Source organism: Lagopus muta, chromosome 1, assembly GCF_023343835.1.
Source record: "Lagopus muta isolate bLagMut1 chromosome 1, bLagMut1 primary, whole genome shotgun sequence".
Classification (NCBI taxonomy): domain Eukaryota; kingdom Metazoa; phylum Chordata; class Aves; order Galliformes; family Phasianidae; genus Lagopus; species Lagopus muta.
Window position 1 is genome coordinate 109347763 of NC_064433.1, and position 19572 is coordinate 109367334.

General features: G+C 41.3%; 1 protein-coding gene across 2 annotated transcripts in view; it reads left to right on the plus strand.

Moving 5' to 3' along the window:
* The window catches only part of AGPAT3 (1-acylglycerol-3-phosphate O-acyltransferase 3), a 92408-nt gene that overhangs the window by 32952 nt on the left and 39884 nt on the right, over positions 1-19572 (plus strand). For both annotated transcript variants that reach the window (XM_048955926.1, XM_048955915.1), the window contains exon 2: positions 8206-8326. The gene's annotated coding sequence lies outside the window, so the exon portion shown is untranslated. The remainder of the gene's footprint in view (positions 1-8205; positions 8327-19572) is intronic.

Consider the following 19572-nt stretch of genomic DNA (forward strand, 5'->3'; position numbering starts at 1 on the left):
CGCTGCCAGATTTTGGGCTGGCGAGGGCAGAGAGCGCTCTGGGCAGGCTTCCTCCACCTGCTGAGGGTGGGGCAGCCCTGGCCCCTGAGAGGGCTCTTAAGTACAGGTGTATTTAACTTGTTTGCACTATGGAATGAGATACGATGGCGTTGTGGTGAGTTCCATCGCTGCCTGTTCAGATCTTATCTGTGGAAGTTCAGAAGTTTAAAGCTTTCTTTAAAAGCCTTTTGGGCAGAGAGTAAGTTTCTAATTAGGCCTGCAAGTGCTTTATAATAGATTTTATTTCTAAAATGCTGCTTGTGTTCAATAAAGTTCTTAACTAGATTGCTGTTCTACATCCTTTTAATTTCACTTGTGTTTTAAGCATGCACACTGAATAAACAGCAGTACAGGTAGTTTGACCTACTCAGGAGGAATGGAACAGCAGCTAAGGATGATCCACCAGCTGCCACTCAGGATTGTGCCCAGGGCTGGGATCTTCCTGTCTCCAGCCAGCAGGTTGCTGGTGCAGTGACCATGGGTGCTTTCCAAATACTTCGAAGCTTGAAGGGTCTGCAGAGTGTGGTGGCAGAAGGTCACGTGGGAAACAGTAAAGCGGATGAGGAATGGTATTTGGGAGTATTTATAGACAAGCCAGCTTGACTCATGACCTTAGTGGCAGTCCCTTGTAAAAAAGGGACTTATGTGGAAAGGGAAGAGGCATCTGTAAGGGTGAGCTCAGGGAGATGTTTTGCCTCTCTAAGGGGCCTGGGAGGCTACGCGGTTGGTCTCTGAATTACTTAGCCTGGCTGTGAGTCATTTTCCTGCTTCACAGATGGGGAAAATAGACTTTCCTGCACTGCAGAGAGATAGCAGGACTCTGTGTTGGCAGTGGGGAGAGGGACCTTCGGGAACACGCAGCTGTGGGTGGGACCAGCTGGCATCCCATGCGGCTGGGTCCCCAGAGCCCACTTACCCATCTCTTGCAAAGGGGCAGCCTTTAGCTTCCCAGTGGAAGGCATCCCTGTATGGACATGAGTCCGTCCCCTTTGCTAGCTGTGTTGAAGTGGTGACTGGCACAGAGAGTGGCTGTCTGGCAGGTGGGACAGCCAGCAGAGCCCAGCCAGGGTGGCCAGCTGGGCCAGAGTGTGTTGCACATGCCAAGCTGGCTGGGAGCTTTAATCCTGATGAGACTATTGCTTCACATACTCACTTTCTTTTTAGAACTGCTAGAAACTGGAGTATGTATAAAGATATTTCTGCCAAATACTAACTGCAAGTCTCAAATCCCAGCAGATGACTCCTTCATATTAACTTTATCAATGAATTCATAAGAAACAGTTAATTTGGAGTACCTGTAAGGTCTGCTTGTGGAAGATCAGAGCAGAAAAATTAGTGATCAGTTTCTTCTCATTAGTGACTAATTATGAAGAATTGTGTTCTGGGATTTTTTTTTTTCCCCCAGACTGAAGGCCCCTAAAAGATCTACAGAGCTAAAATCTGTCTACAAACCCACTGCACATTGAAGAAAATGTTGGAGTAATGGGAGAAAAGCTTGCGCAACCTCACCAGTGTGCTGGAGGTTTCACCCTGAAGGCAGTACTAGGACTAGTACTAGGACATTGGTCCCAATGTTTGAGGCAGTGCACAAAACGAATGCAGAAGTGCAGCATAATGCAAGGAAGGTGCCACTGGGAAGGTCAATCGAGGAATACAGAGGAATACTTTTTTTTTTTTTTAATGGACTTGAAAGATTAGAAGAGTGGGAAATTAGGAAACAAAAAATTATTCCTCACCCTGCAGGTCAGTTGATATAATATTTAGGTCCCAAATACAACATTTAACTGTCTGTGTTTCTGTGAAGGCAGCTGTGAAGGCAGCTGTGTAGCTCTGTATTAAGCAGAATTGTGTTACCATAAATATTTTTCATTATAGGAATACTCTAAACAAAAAAAATATTCCAGTGTTTAAAAGGAAAATAAAAATCACTGGAGTTACTCTGAACATGACAGACTTGTATATTGCTGTACAAAAAGCGTACGCCTGCAATTAAATATCCATTTGCTTTACAAAATATAGAATCATAGAATCATAGAATCACTAAGGTTGGAAAAGACCTAAAAGATCACCCAGTCCAACCGTTCACCTATTCCCAATAGCTCCTACTAAACCATGTCCCTCAACACAACATCCAGTAATATAATAACCATATAATTTAGGTCGTCTTTTACAGTCTATTGCTTTCCAGGAACCAATTTGGGTAATTCTTTCATAAGGCATGGGTGAGCTTGTATCCACATTTAGAATGTATTCACAATGTATTTTTCATTAATAAACCCAGCCAAAAGCCTTGTATACCAAGCACTTCCAAACACAGGGAAATTCAGACACCTAGCCTGAGCCTACTCAAATTTCTCTCATATATCCTCTCTTTTGGGCTGTCTTTCATCTTGACTTCAATCAGCATTTATTCACTGCAAAACCTCGGACGTAATTGATCTCTAAGAAACTGCGGATAAATCATTAGATTTCTTGGGAATAAGCTTTTCTTGACTATAACTGGGCTAATATATTTTTCAGGATTGTGCATGCTTACCTTAGTTCAATGATGTTCTGTCACAGTTGTTTAGGACAGCTGTGGCTTTTCCAGCTTGCCTAATACTGTATGGCCATGATTTCCTTTTGCATATATCATATATAATCATAGAATCACAGAATGGCCTGGGTTGAAAAGGACCACAATGATCATCTAGTTTCAACCCCCCTGCTATGTGCAGAATTGCCAACCAGCAGACCAGGCTGCCCAGAGTATATCCAGCCTGGGATGGAAGCTGGGAGTGAAACAAGTTTTTCAACTAAGCTTGCAGTATCACACAGACTGCTGACTTGCTGAGGATTTGCCTTGTTTCTGTTGCTAGGATGTCTCAGGTATCAGAAGTCTTATAGCCTCTTTAATCAAGAATAATTCAACCTCTTCAGCTTAGACCCGAATTGTCTAGCAAATCTCGCTGCTTTGATGTCAGCCATCACTTGCTCCTCCAGATATTATCAGCTATTGGTACTGCAGGAGGGACCTTGTGCATATCCCAGCAGCTCACAGGGAACTCCAACAGAATTTTCCAGCTACCCTAAAAACAGCCAAACACCAAAAATAAAGGAGCCATTCCAAGAATGCACATTTATTGGAGGTTTCTGAAGTAAGGCATTGAGTTGTCAACTGGGACAACTAAGGTTCAGGTGTGTGTTCCCATTCTGAAACAGTAATCCCAGCAGAAGGATAGAACATACAAGAGAGGGCAGTCATGTTTTAGCTGCCACATTTGGATCTGCTGGAGGATGTTTAACCATCATAGCTCTGTCTCTACAGGAAGCTACAGACAACATTAGACACAATTAGGTTAGATTTTAGGAGGAAGTTTTTCACTCAGAGGGTGGTGACGCACTGGAACAGGTTGCCCAAGGAGGCTGTGGATGCCCCATCCCTGGAGGCATTCAAGGCCAGGCTGGATGTGGCTCTAGGCAGCCTGGTCTGGTGGTTGGTGACCCTGCACACAGTAGGGGGGTTGAAACTGGATGATCATTATGGTTCTTTTCAACCCAGACCATTCTATGATTCTGTGAACTGCTGCTCAACCTTGCTCAAGATGAATATAGAAGCTGAATGAGCCAGGAGGATATAGGTAAATGTATCAAGCAATATATTCATGCTTCTCTCTTCCCCCTCTTACAAAGAAGCTCAAAGCTGTAGGGTTTGGTTCCAAGTAGGTTCCAAATGTAGGATGGTCACAGAAAGTAGCTTCCTGAAGCTCTTCAATTGAATCTGAATCTGAATGGTCATAAAGTGCTGTCCTTGTGAGATGATGTTGAAGACAAAACTGGATGCGTTCAACTCTGTGTCCTGTACATCCTGAATGTCGGAGTGCTGAGAATATTTTCAAAGCCTGAGATATGAAACTAGCTTATGGAGATGTGGTTTGGGGGGTTATCATCTTGCATTCAGAGCAAGGCATGATGCAAGAGAAACTGTATAAGCATTTAAGTGCATGCACATGTATATTTAATTGAAAGAAGTTCTCTTTGAAATGGAGAAATGTATGTACTCAGATGCAATTTTTTTTGTGCTCGATGTACTGTATAAATGCTTTTGATGAGTCTTGGCAGACATCCAAGCAGTAATTTGATATATTTCCAGTTCATGGTTATACTTATTAAATAAATAATAAATTAAAAAGTGGGAGAAGATAAGGATCCTAAATGGAAAGATTCTCTTACTTGGGGGCTCCAGCGTTCATGCGTGCACCAGTACAGCAGAAAGTATCAGATCTAACTTGCTTTCAAATCCTGCTCTCTTGCATAACACTGCCTTGTTCCAATATTGAACCAGATATTTTTCTCCTACCGGTTGTAGTGTCTCATTATGGGAACTTTGACCTCAGTACTATCAGTTTTAGTAAAATGTCTGCATGAGAGGAGCTGTACACAGTGAAAAGGCAAAGATCCCTCTCAAATGCCACGAAGGCAGTGCTTAAGAATCACTCTGAAAGCAGAACATTTACTTGTTCCAAGGAGCTGCTTGGCTCAGGCAGTGCAGTTTGTTGAACTGTAGCATGCTTTGTTTCTTTGGTTCTGCTGATTGCTGTATTGGGGGATGCTGGGAAGCAGGACTCGAATATTTTTATGCTGAGCTTTTATAATGCACACTTTATATTACCGTACTTAGCAGGTGAAGGTTTTAATGTAAATAAATTTGCTAAAATTACTGTTTTAAATTAGGAGATATTTGTTTGCCTTTTTGGCCTGCAAGGAAGATGAGTTGAGCTATTTACAGTTTCCCCTATAAATCAGCTTTATTTATGTATTTTTCTTCTGTAAGCCGCACACTGTACCACTTACCCCACAAAGAACCAGCTGCTTTTGGTGATTGTTTCATAGACCCTTCAGTGGATGTTTAGATAGAGTAGCCCAAAAATACTGTGAACTGTAAAGAACAGGTGTTGTATTGTCGTGCCCTTCTCACAAATATCACAAAGGACTCCTTAAGCACATGGGTTTGTTGTTCTGAAAGCTTCACTGAGAACACCGCTGTTCTGGTTTGGTTCCTTCTGAAACTCACTTCTGATCAGCTGATGCCTTTCTGTTCTTGTACCAGCAGCCTTTCTGGCTCAGATAGCTTATTCCCCTTCCTCATCTTTATCTTTATTGTCTTACAGGGGCAAATGCATCCACTCTAAACCATTTTGTTCAGGCCATGCATGCAGGTCACCGTGCGCACAGTGTGGAAGCGTTCTGTCAGACTCTTTTGCTTCTAGAGTTTCCTTTTTGAACATAGGTGATCTGTCTTGTGCAATATTCCAAATGGGATTTTAGCAGAGTTTTCTCTGTATTTCCATGTATTTCTGTCTCTCTTGGAAATGTTTCTCTGGATATATCCCAGGATTGCATAAGCATTTTGCACAGCTGCATCTCTGTGGTGACTTCCAGCCTTTTTGTGCTAAGATCAGCTAGTACATCAAGGCCCTTCTACTCCTGGCACTCACCAGCTTCCAGCATGTGTCTGAGCTTGCTTGTTTTACATGTGGAGTTGTGCACTGTATATTAGGAACTCTCCATCTTGCTTGTGTGGCTCCAGCTTTTAAGATTGTGTTACCTGTTGCATGACAATTCAATTCTCATTTCTGTTGAAATTGCTTTCCAACATTGTCATCATCTGCTGTCATCTTTTATGTAAGCTGTAATTGATGAAAATGAACCAGCAAACTGATATTGTTTTTTATTTAGTGTGTTTGTTAGTGACTCATGGAAAGTCTGCAGCTTTTTCTCTCCACACTATTCTGTCACCATCTCTCTTGGGTGGGATCCTTACTGATGTCAACTCCAAGTGACAGGTCTCCAACTTGTTTACTTCATGCAGTGCCACGCAGAAAAGTATTACTTAATGTTTTCTGAAAGTCCAGATAGCTGAGAATCAATCACAGAATGGTTTGGGTTGGAAGGGAGCTCAAAGCCCACCCACCCCAACCCCAGCCGTGAGCAGGGCTGCCCCCCACCAGCTCAGGCTGCCCAGGGCCCCATCCAACCTGGCCTTGAGCGCCTCCAGGGATGGGGCACCACAGCTTCTCTGGGCAGCTGTGCCAGCGCCTCACCGCCCTCTGAGGAAAGAATTTCTTCCTAATATCTTACCTAAATTTACTTACCTTTATTTTCAGTGATCTCCCTTCAGTAAATCTTTCATGTCCCGCTGTCTTTGTAGCTACATGTTTTAATTTTTGTCACTCTTTATGAAAGCCTTGTGTGTGGTTGATGCCATGTTCATGTGGCCCTTTCTGTGCAGAAAGCCAAATTACATCATAACAGTAGGGATTTTAAAATCTTGAAAAAAATCTATCGTTTCCATATTTGGAGAGAATGAGATTTTTCTTGATTTGAAAACAGTTGAATCTGAACACTGAGCAGTTGTGTTTTGTTGGACAGCTTTCAAGAGAGAACTGTACAAAGTGATGTAATCTTTTAAAATGCTTGCCTGGTCATCTGTTTCCCTTGCCTCTAACAGAAATGGTGGATGATGGCACCCTTTGCTCCAAAAACCAGCAAACACATTTTGACATAAAAATGACCTTGGGAACTGTGCCAGCCCAGCTGGACTGGCAGTGATGCCATTAACTGTACAAACCTAAATTTGAGGTAGAGCATTACCAGCTTGCTGAATGGCTCACCAGTTGTTGGTGTGAGTCGATGTCAACAGTGTGGTTGCACAAAGTTCTCTGAAGTAGGTCAGAGTTAAAGCAGTTTTTGAATGGTGTAGGGTGCAGGGTAAATATTCAGGTTGGGAAATATTTATTCTCAGAAAGAATGGAGTGGCACTGAAACTGACTGCCCAGAGAGGTGATGGAGTCAACATCCCTTTAGATGTTCAAGCACTGAGGAACACGGTTAGTGGGCATGGTGGGGATGGACTGGTCATTGAATCTAGTGAACAGAGAGAACTCTTTTCCACTTTAATGATTCTATGGTTCTATATTCACTTTGTGAGCCTATATGCCTGGTTATCATTTCTGCTTCTCTCATACAACTGTCACAGAATTCTGCAGTGGAGAATGGAGTTCTGGTTACTTCCAGTACCAGATGTCTGCTGGGCATTCTCTTAAATGTATGCATTTTTCTGCAGGCCCTACATCCTGATTAAAATTAGACCTGATTAAAATATAGCCTGATTTTTGGGTGGTCCTATGTGGAGCTGGGAGCTGGACTCAGTGATTGTTATGGGTCCCTTCCAACTCGGGACAGACTACGATTCAACGTCTTTGAACTCTGGTAGAAGTCGTGGTGGGTTTGATAAATGTTATGTCTTCACTTTCGTGATTTCCTGAGTTGCAGGATAGATGTTTGAATGGCTTTATTATTACTTTTGAGAAAAAGTAATTATTATTTTTGAGAAAAAACAGGCTTGCAGTCTGTTAAATCTGATTTTATTGAGGGTTATTCTTGTTTTGAAGTTTGAATTGTAGATTTCTACATAAACGTTGCATCTAGTTTGCAGGGCTTGTGAAATCAGCACGCTTTAAACAAGCCACCTCTGGGTAAAGTGCATCTCTAATTACTGTGACTAAATTATGTGGAAAGTGAGCTTGTGTCTGAAGTAAATCTTCAGTAAATCTAAAATTAAATAATGATTAACTTAATTGCTTCAAGATCATTTAAAAAAACCTCACTCTTAATAAAATATAGGGATTAAGTGTGTGTTTTGAGAATAGATAATTGCTTCTGCTTCATTTTCAAGTAACTTCTATGAAGACGGGGTTTTGTAGGTAGAAGAAATACCCTTTGTTATGCTTATTAGTAAAGCTAGGAAAAGTAGGTTAGTTCTTCAGTATGCAAACCCCTTCTCATTTCTGAATAGGAGCTGCAGTTTCACTACTAAATATAAATAGAGCACTTTTGCTTTTAATTTCATAGATATGTGCCAGCCAGACCTTCTGAAAGTAAAGGTAGTTGATGCATGTGGAGCAGAGTGTAACATTAGTACATGGGAAGAGGGACGGAGCTGTTTTTTGGTTTTGTTTTCTTTTTTTCTTTACCTAAAGAAAAGACAGTTAACGTTTATAGGGAGAGTTTGAGCTGAAGGATGGGTGAGTGGGGTTAGCAGCTCTGTGTTATTTGCATTGTATTTTGCTTTTAAACAAAATATTTTTACCCTCATTCATTGAAGAATATCTTTTTTGTTTATAGGCAAATGAGAAAGCAAATCTCTTGAAATATAAGCAGTGGTACTTTCCTGGAGGGAGGAGATGGGAATTCTCCTGTTGCTCTGAGTGTTGCCAGGTGCCAGAAGTGGTCCACAGTGGTGGTGGTAAGAAAGAAATCATCCCCCACGTTTCTGTATTTGTGTTTTGTCTGTAGCAATTAGATGCTTTTAGAAAAAAAGGGGGGTGCACATCCTGTTTTTCTCATAGATCTCTATGGATTGCCAGGAGAGGCGTCAAACATCACCCACTCTTTGAATTTAGTTTAGGGAAACCTGCGCTTCAGCTTGGTGTGTGCTGTAGAGTTGACTCGTGTGCTTTCATGCATGCTGTACCTGTTGGTATTAATTGCAGCAAAGACTCAACCACAGATAAACCCTTACTGAGGTGACTCCTTACGTGCTAAATTATTTCCTCCCTCCTTGGAATTGTACTTGGAACTGCCTTAATGTGCTTTGAAGTGGTTCTTACAGAGTTCCTAGAAATCTCTTGACAGCTGATTCTAAAGTCATTTCAGACTGGGCTGACTTTAAGCCAGATAGCCTTTAAATTTTATCTGGTAACCAGATATGAAAATGTTCAGTTACAGCAACACTTTTTTTTTTTTTTCCAGTGGTCTCTCACCCATAGAAGGTGGCAGCAAAAGTAAAAAGCTGATGAGATCCCACTGGGACAGAGATTTCCAGGACAAAATTTTAAAAATGGACTGGCTAGTGTCAGCTGTTGACATTTTAATGATGATCTCTGTGGTACTCTGCCCCTTTCATGGGCTATTAGTGGCTTTTTTTTATATAGGAAAGTAATTTAGCTCTGGTGATTTTGCAAACAGACAGTGTTGCTTTGGTATTTTATAGCCTTTCAAGGTCTATTATAGGACAAGTCATCTCCCACAAAACTTTCATTTCTGTGAGATTCCCTTCAAAGCTCAGTCTCACAAAGCAATGTGCACTGTAATGCACTGTATCAGCCACAGTCTGCATTCACTCCATGCAAAGGTATATCCCATTTGAAGTTGTTTTTTTTTTAATCCAGCTGTAGAGAGAGCTAAAACATTGATCTCAGATCATACTGGATGGGCAAATTATCACATCTACAACCCCCACATATTCTTGGATCAAAATTTTGCACAAGCACTCACAATTAGCCACTTCACCTGAATCTGGCTAATGCTGGCCATTGCAGCTTTGGTGGGTGAGGGTTGCAGATGAAACAGCATTGTTATACTGTGATGGTGACCAGTTGCTTTCAAAGCTGATTTTGCAGTGTTTTTTCTTGAGGTTGTTGCTGTGCGTAAGCAACGCTGCAGAAATGCATCAAAGCCCGTTTTTATGTGTTTGCTACCTTTTGGCTTATTTTTCAGTTTTTACGGCTGCGATTTTTGCCTTTTTTCTTTCTTTTTCTTTCTTTCTTTCTTTTCTTTCTTTCTGTTTGTTTGTTTGTTTAAGGCCATCAATGTGAGCATTAGCGAGAAGCTAAAATATATTGAGGGGACAGGATTGTATGAACTATGCACAGCTGGTGGATTTTTAAGCTCTATTTCTGCTTGGAGAAGAGAGAATTTGGGCTTCTCTAACCCAGCCCTGCAGATTGCAAAGCCTGGTGTCTGTGCCTGCCATAGTGCATGCCTGACTCTTTTATCTCAGGTTGATAAAGCATGGAAGGTTCTTCTGAAAATGAAATGTCCCAAGTGAGGCGGATGGCCTTGCTGGAAGCTGCGCAGGTTGAATAATCCCCTGAATAATTCCTTCAGCCTTTGCCTTCTTCATTGTTCAGATAAATCCTGAGTGGGTCGATAGATGTTAATATGGATTAGAGAAATTTCACTGAGAGCTTTTCAGTGTCCCAGCGGACACTTCTGACGCAGAACAAATCTCCATTTCATGAGCAAGAGCACAACTGGTACCAATGGGCACACAGTTGAGGAGGTGAGGGAATAAAGTGCAGGGAGACTGAATTATGGCAGCGCCTCTCCTAATGGCTGCCCTTTCTTTCCTGGGCTTGTTCATAAGCAGAGGCCCTGTAGGTATCTCCTGCTGGTTTTGTCCTTACAGTATATCATCCTGGGGGATATATTTTTCTCAGTCTCACCAGTGTGGCAATTTGTAACAGTTGTTGGAAGATTTGTTTTTTAATATAAGTTGGTTGGGTGAAAAAACAGAACCTTCGCAAAGCAGTTGTGGACATAAAGATCTAGCAGACTAAAACAAGAAGTGGCTCACAAAAGCAGTAATGACAGTCACAATTTTCTTTTAGTTCAGGCAAGCAGAGGTGTAGAATATATTAGAAACCATTTACATTCTCTGTTTTCATACTTATTTTATCAGCACTAAGAAGCAGCTTCAAAGCCTGTAGAGCAGAGGCCTCTACTCTGGCAGACTCTGAAAAGCTGCTACCAGAGACATATTCCCTACTGTTAGTCTGGTGTAGGATGATATTTAAGCCAAGAGTCGATTTTGCACAACATAAAAAGTAATGTTCTTTCCCATCTGTTTTTAATAGATAGCACACTGCGCTGGGACACTGTAAAAATAAGGAATAGTTTTCCTTGGTAGTTCAGAAACACTTGAGTAGGTTGGGTTGTTTCTCAGTGTTGGATTTTTTGTTTGTTTGTTTATTGTGTGAGTTATTGCATGCAGCATTCTTATGCCAGGTGAGAAGTGCTGCTCTGAGCTATTTCAGTGTGGAGAGAATATTGTTATCACATCTTTCATTTGAGTATGTCCCCTCTAACTACTGAGCCTCTATTTAGGAGAGAGACAACAGAAGGTCAGTTCTCTTGATTTTCATTTGAAAGAAACAAGGGTACCAGCTGTGTTTTGTGAAGCACTGGATCCTCTTGATAGTTGAAAACAGTGGGACTGCACCACACTGTTTTGTTCCCTAGGAGGCTGAGAGGAAGGAACAGCACTGTCAGAAGGTGCTGGCTACCTTGGGAACAGGGCCCATCACTGGTCTGTCCTACTAGAGTGGTCAAGGACCAGTGTGAGCACAGTGGAATTCAGGGGAAATCAAAGATCCATAAGTTGTTTTTGGACAAGAGTTTAGTAATTGCTGCTCCTAGGAGCAGGTGCCTAAATGCAACTTAAGTCCTCCTTAAGGTTCTTAAAATTTGGTGAATGTGCTCCTTAGCCTATAGACTCTCTTGCAAAAGGCATTATTATTTTTCCATATAAGCAAGAGCCAATTTTGTCACAAGACTCTGCACATTTGTTGTTTCCTTAAGAGTCTCTCTGTTTCTGCCGTGGTTTTGGTGTTCATGTTCATTTGGACCAGTAGCCTGTTGCACAAGTGTGGCTTGATCCAAGATTGAGAGGTTAAAGTTTGTGCAACCGTATACATCTGTGATAGAAAATGGCTGGTAAATCGTAGAATCACAGGTATTGGAAGTGGCCTCTGGAGATCAGAGTCCAACCCCCTGCTAAAGCAGGCTCTCTGCAGTAGGTTGAGCAGGAAAGCATCCAGGTGGATCTTGAATATATCTGGGGAAGGAGACTCTACCACCTCTCTGGGGAGCCTGTTCCTGTGCTCTGTCACTCTGACAGCAAAGAATTTCTTTTGCACGTTTGTATGGAAATTGAACTTTCTGTGTTCCAGTTTTGGCCATTGCTCTTTGTCTTCTAGCTTCACACACTGAAAAGTGCCTGGCCTCATCCATATGAATCCCATACTTAAGGTATTTATAAATATTGATAACATCCTTTGCAGTCTTCTGTCCAGCCTGTGGAAGAGTCCCAAGTCTCTCAGCCTTTCCTCATACAAGAGATAGTCTGGGTCCTTCGTCATCTTTGTGACCCTGCACTGAGCTGGAGATGATGCCTGTGGTGGCTGGGCTGCTTTAGAAATTGTTCCACCATGGTGGAGAACCAGTGTGTGTGTAGGACAGCTGCACTGCTGGGTCTGTCTTCTACTCTTCTCTTCTCTTCTCTTCTACTCTTTCTGAGTATAGCTTCTGCTATACTCAGTAAGGAGTCATCTAGATAACTTAGATCTGTATCAGAAGAAGGCAGCAAAAGGGCTCCGATAGAGAACCATCTTAACCTGCAATTCCTTTTCTTTTGCATTGCAGATATAGCACTGCTGCTTACTCTTGGGATGTGTACCTCACAGGAGAATGTCTGTACTATTAATGTCTGTGAGCCAGCATAGTGCTGGGAAATTTGGTAACATAAACTTGCAGAGCAGTTACGTGTGCTGCTGTGTTCAGTCTACTCATCCCTCTGTGCCTACAGCCATCAATTCCTTGAAATGATTACAGCTTAGCTTAAGATACATCTTGTTTTTACAAATCAGGAATAAGTGGTTGCTGTAAGATTATTTATGCTGTCATTAGAAAGTCCAGAAGTAAACTCTTTGTTTACTTCTGGATCCACTTAATCCCTGTGTGGTGTTAGAAAGTAGGCATTCCTTTATTCATGGTACGTACTGGGTGACTTGACAAATCAGGCGTGCACTCTCAGAGTTCAGGTTCTTTGTATACACAGTTAAGGCATAAATATGTGATGTATTTACTGGAAATGGCATACGTATTCATTCTTTTCCAAGAACTCATTAATATATGCTAAAATCCTGTGAACACGTGCAATACAGACCTTCAGTTGTCAGAAGACTGCTGATTTCATCTCTTTTATTTTATTTTCAGCTTAATCACAGTGACCTTTGGCTGATTTTCAGTTGTTTTTCTCCAATTTGACATATTTCCATTGCTTGTTATGCCATAATGAGCAACTTTGTATCTTGGTACACTATTACTCAAAACAATTTATATGAAACCCAAGAAAAAGTCCTTGCACCTGGTGGATACAGAGAAACTCCCAGTATGTGGTATATAGATAAAAAGCAGTCTGTTGTGGTTTCAGTGAAGCATGGACTGTGGAAAACAAAACCATTCACATACCAAGCAAAGCTAAACTGGAACATTTTAGAACTAACATGCATCAATTCCTTTTGCTAAACTAAAAGCAAACGGTAAGTTTAGGTTGGATGTCAGGAAAAACTTCTTTACAGAAAGGGTTGTTAAGCACTGGAATAGGATCCGCAGAGAGGTGGTTGAGTCACCATCCCTGGATGTGTTTAAAATCCATTTGGATGTGGTGCTCAGGGACATGACTTAGCAGAGGGTTGTTAGAGTTAGGGTAGTATGGTCAGGTTGTGGTTGGACTTGATAATCTTTAAGGCCTTTTCCAACCTGAGCATTAATATATTGGTCTTTAATCTAATATGTATTGATCCCAACTACTCAACCAGCCTGTATCAATACAAGCAAACATCAGGACATGCTGACCCTAAGTATGAGTTAAGAGCGAGCCTTTAGGAGTGCCTGAAGTAGGGGGACTCTTGAGAAATCAGACAAACCGTACATCTAAATAAGCTTCCAGTCACCTGGAAGTAATGATGAACTTAGTTACAAAAAAATACTTTCCTTATTAACGCAGAGAAGTTTCAATTATTGCAAATATTTCCAAAATTTGACTGCTTGTAGTGGAGGTAAGAGGAACATAAATAGAGTGAATCAAAATAACTATTTCACATTTAATGGGCTTGAAAGTGAACAGTGTAGTCCGCGGACTTAAGAAGCAATTATCCATTGCTGAGTAAATAGCATGAAGGTTCTCATTATATATCTTGATTGGGGAAATATTGATTCTTTTGGATTAGTTTGGTAATTAGAGCAGTTTCTTTGCTTATTTAAAATGAAGCCAGCTTGCTTTGCTAGACTCACTGTCTATAAATGTGTTCTATATGAACACAAAACATTGAACTGCAGGCAGTTTTTAATATCCTTGAATATCTGATTTTTTTCTTTGCATATAATGCAGATGAGCTAAGGATTATTCTAGCAAATAAAAATGAATCATAATAACATAGATGCTGCTTCTCAAACCATTATGGTTTCTGGCTGAAGAGCTTTTGAAGAGCAGTGCCAAGCTAGAGTGATGGTATTCCATAATCAAACATGGCACACAGGCTTTTTTAAATGTTAGGCTTTGGTATAATGAACACCTCTGTTTACTAATAAGCTTCTAATTTTTTGAATGTTGGAGAGAAACTTGTGGCTTGGCAGTCCATCTATTCTGAAATGCTGCAAGCTCCAAAAGAAACGGGTGCCTACTTTTATACTGCTAATTTCACCTGACGTTTCTTTTGGTGCTTTATAACTCTCAGGAAACAAAACAGTCTCTGCTGCAGTGATGCTGTATATCTCTAACAGGAGTGGCAATGATGGTGTGGTTGTAATGTAGAAATTTCCATGCATGTGATTGCCCACCTCATTTGGGTTAGGCTATTGAGAAACCTCACACACTGAGATCAGAATCAATGCTATAGCACCTGTAGGGCTGAGAAGGAACTCACAGCCATCATTAAATGATGTTTTGTAAAGATCCAGTCTGAGCTATTGTGCATGATATGATGATAACAAGAGCAGAGAGCATCTGTGAAAACTTTGGCTCTTTTACTGTCATTTGGGGAGTAGACCTTGCGCAAAGTAGCCCTCTGGAACAACAGAAGCATGCATTTCTAGTGGGCTAGTCACGTCAAATATCCCTAGTCTTTGGCAGAAGGGTAACTAGGTTACCTCTATTTCCAATACTGCATTAGAAGGCCACTGTTTGGACAAAGGTAAGCAGAGAAAACTGAATCATGAAAATGCTAACAGGTCTTTGATCTCAGATCTTTGCTGGTGTTCAAAACCCGCATGTGTTACCATGGAAGGATGCCGTGCTCTGAAGAATTCATAATGGCTTGAATTACCTATTTATCAATAGGATTATTTATTTTATTTATCAATAGGATGTGAAGCTACCAGGAGACGGAAGATTTTAATACATGGGGAGAGCTATCAACGTTTCTTTTCAGGTCTTTCTCTCACATAGGTTTTAAAATAGATCAACTATTATGCAGAGCAGCTTCTATTGGGTGTCCCAGCTGAATAGCCAACAACAGTCCCACCTTTTAATAGCATACAAGCCTTCCACTTCCAAGTTAGTTTTTTTTGAATGAGTGGAATACTGTATTTATAAAGTGTGCTAGTTCTAATTCAGAAAGATTTCACCATATGTGAAAATACACTTCATGTTTATGGAGTTCAAATTTACAATCAAAATGAGGTGTTCAAGTGTTTTGTTTGTTTGTTTCTTCTTTTGGGGGGTGAATTGTTCTTTGGTTGTGGTTTTGGTTTGTTTGTTTGTTTTTTCTTATTTCATTTACACCAAATAGGTTGTATGCTGTTTGGCTGCTGACAGCATTGGTATTTAAGCCTGAATGGGCTGGTGTGATCTTGTCTGAGGACACAGAATGAGAAACTTTGCCCAGCATGTATTTGCTTTTGCTATCAGTCTGCTTGATAGCGTGCTCTACCTTTTTTGAAAAATATATGTCTTATGTATATGCAAAAAGAGAACTGACCACAGGGATCATTATGAGTTCAGACTGATAACAGCACTGTGAAATATTTGTCAATAAAATCACCTGCAAGAGGCCCAGCTGTTGTGTTGGGTTGGAATGTACTCCTGATGACAGTTGAGATGGCATGAAAGAGAACGAAAGTTGGATCCTATACAAGGAAGAACAGAGGTGATGCGACTTCTCTGTTACACCACCTTTCTTGCATTCTTCCCATTGGGTTGTAAATGGCAGTCTGTACAAAGTAACATTGCACTGAACATACTCCTCCATGGAATCAAACTCCCCAGTACAATTTTGCATGCCAACTCAGCTTCCATGGGCTGTTTGGGTTCTCCACCTGTTGTTATTCCAAACCACATTTTTCACTTATTCTTATTTCACCTATTATTCCTTCATGGCTCTAAACAACGGAGTGGAGCCATGTGAGTGACAGTTGCTCAGCAGAGCACCTACAGTTTCTGCGTTCGGCATTTTTATTCCTTGTTTCTCTTGCTACTGAGATCTTCCAAAGCCAAATACTTCAGAACAATGGCTTTCATCTTCCCTCCCTCTTCTACCTGCTACACACCTCCTTCCCAGTTTGAACCCCTTAGAAGTCGTGAGGAAGTAGTATGACACTGGCTACAATCATAAAATAAATAACATTGCTCCTGTCTTGCAGAAAATAATGTTCCCTACCCAAAATTTAAAGCAGATTGGCATTTCTTGAAATACAGACTTCCAATTTCTTCCCAGTTAGTGTGCATTACATCAAAGAAAAGCTTTGAACTTGAGTGGGGGCACATACAGTGTTTGCTGAGACTTTAGCCACAGTCAGAAGCTTCTCCTTGTTCAGCAAAAGCATATTTCCATGTTGACAGCTATCTCTTGGCTGACTCCTTCTTTTGTTTGAGGGTCAATTTATGACTAATTTACCATTTGGAGAGCAAAGTGTATCCTCCTTCTTAGAATACTTAAATATTGCATGGTGTGGATGGGACTTTATTTGTTTGTCCCTGGTTTTAACAGGTAAGAAAGCTATAAGAAGAAACAGGTAAGAAAACCAAGCATTTTCCAGTTTCACACAAACTTATCTAGAAGAAGACTCAAATTTATAAACGCCTGCGTCTATGCCTATGTTCCTCCTGCTACTTTTTACTTACTCTCATATTTAAAGCCACCAGCCTTTGTGGCTGGAAGTGGGCTTTTTGATGGGCCCCTAGGTCTTACAGTTTTGTGTTTAAATGCACAAGTGCTCTTGAATTTCTTTTGTACTTTATCTGAATGCAAAGAGTGAATTCCCACCAGCTTTGAAAATTCAACCACCTGGAGCAGAGGGGAGCATTTTGTGTAGTCTTAAAGATGAGTAGACACTGTTGAGGTTTTACTTAATCATCAGAGACTAAGATTGGCAACATTGTTTAATTATATAACTTGATTATTTCACACAATTCAAGAGGCTTATTACTCAGAAATCATTTTGTACTAGTAGTGCTTCTTAGATAATTCCTTTCTGTTTGTTATGTAAGGTTGGTATTATAGAATCGCTGTTTGAATGCTGGCACTATAATTTTAGAATTGTTTTTATAATAGAAATAACAAGTAAGATTTGTTCCAGATATAGACAATAATTGCAAATTCCTAATTATTTTATTAAATGAAGCCTCTAGATAACTGCCACTTTGGTTTTGTTGTTTTATTTACAGAATTGTAAGGCTGTCCTTTGCTCAGTCATATTCCATTATATGCACTTTCTGCAGTGAATATTGTGGTCTGGAAAAGTACTGGTCAGCAGTCCTGGTAACTGGTGATTCAGCTTCACCTGTGGCAACATTGCTAGCACCAGCTTGCAGATTGTCAATGTCTGTAAACCTCCTGCCATCTCTGAACTGTGTGTGTTTGCTGCGGAGGTTTTTGTTTCAATACATAATTTTGTATGTGACCAATCTCAAAATGAGACTGGGGAATACAACCCATAGAAATTCCTTTGGATCCCACAAGAGCTTATTATTCCCAAGCAGTGGATCTAGGTGCAAGCTGCCTCCTCAACTGACAAAGAAGGATAGCAGTAAGACTTTGTGCCTGTGTAATCACATCAGAAATGTGGCTGAGTTACAGGTGAGATTGAAAAAACATTCGAAATAGCCCTGGAGTTTGCTCAAGATGCAGCAGGGTAGGAGAACCTATTGAACTGGTGCAGAGAGGGCGCTTCAAATTTTCCTTAACATCCTGAATACTGGATTGTTTCTGTCCTGACTCAGAAGTTGACTTCATGCACGACCTGATGCATGGAACCCTTCTCAATGTACTTTATAGGATGTGGCATGCTTATCTTGTGCTTGCTTTTAAACTGGGAGGTGGCTTGTTATACTCACTGCTTTTTTTCTGCCCGGCTCTGCTGAACTTCATACCTGATGAAATCTCCTATTGGTCGGTGTTTTCAAATCCAATCTTTAGTTTCCTTTTTGGCCATGTTTCTAAATAGTTGCAAGTTCCTTTGTTTGTACTATTTCCTGTTTATTTTTGCTTTACGTGCTTCTGCTCTCTCTTCCTATTTCACTAAAACCTCTGTGGTCACATGTGCAGGGCAGCAAGAGATCTGGAAGGGCCAGAAGCACCCCACAGCTTACTGCAGCACTACTGCCGAAGTTGGGTCAGGAAGCAGAAGTGCTGGGTCTGCAAAGACCACTTCAATTTTTCTTCAGTGTTTAAGGATTGTGTTTGGATGTTATTTCTTTTTGTTGTTCCTGGTGGTCTAACCCTTCCCTCATGAGAATCAGTTACATCAGTTGAAACAACCATCACTGCACTGAGGACATTGGTGTAGTTGTAAGCGAGCAGAGATTGTGCTCTCCCACCATCCCATAACTGCATGGCTGCTGCCTCAAGTCTCCATTGGGACTGTTGAGACCATGGCACAAAATGTCCCAATGGGTACTGGGCTCACAGCATGTGACTACAGACTTCTTGCCTCTCATCCCTGGCCTCCTCTAGTGCCTTCTTCTAAACTGGGCTACTGGAGCAGGCCTGCAGTGGCTCAAGCCTCCCCAGAGCCCTCAATAAGAAGAGAGAAAATGTCATTCCCTGTATAGTGGTAGAGCTCTCCTCCAAGAGCTGCAGGGAAAGGGTAAAGGCAGCACAGTCCCAAATTACTCTCTGAAAAAAACACCCAGCTGGATGCAAAGCCCCTTTATTCATGTTAAGACCTCCCTTCTTTGCGGTGCTGAGGCAAATAGTCCTTCAGCCCTGGAAAGGCTGTACTTGGGTGCAGACCAAACCATTTCTTTGCAGCCCTGCTCTCTCAAACCATGTGTTGGGTCCTTGTGTGGGAGAGAGACAGGCTGCAGTTGGTAAAAGCCTCCTCTTGCTTACTGTCTAGGGTTGTCTTTTCTCAGCTGTTAAAAAAAAAACCAGCCTAACACAAAACGTGTCAAACAGCAGTGCTGGGCATACGTACCTCACCACATGAGCGAATCCAGTTGATTGTAGCCTGGTAATTTGCTGTAAGAAGATTACTGGATTAGAACAAAAGCCTGGTTTGTGAGCAACACCACCTGACAGTAATATTTATTGAGAAGTATTACCTATTTCAAATAGGAGTTCACTTATGCCCCCATCACGTCCTCATTCTTGGAGGTAAGAGGGGCTCATTTAGTGCGGTGTTTTAGGAAGCCAAGCAAAGAAGAGGACACCCAGATTTTTTTCCTGTTGTTGAGCCAGCAGTTTTAGTAGCTGCAGTGCTTCCAGATTTACCTCGATGTGCTTTTGTCATCATAATCCCTCCTCCATGTCAAGACTGATTTGCTTTCCCAGCAACGACTTGCATCTCCCATTTTTGCCCCTGCATTATTTCTACTCCTTTTTTTTGTTTTATTAATCAATAACAGATTGGGAAGATGTTGGTAGGCCAGTCGGGGGCATGCTTGCTAGCTGGAATCTGTGCAACACTCATTGCGCTGGCTTTAGCCTA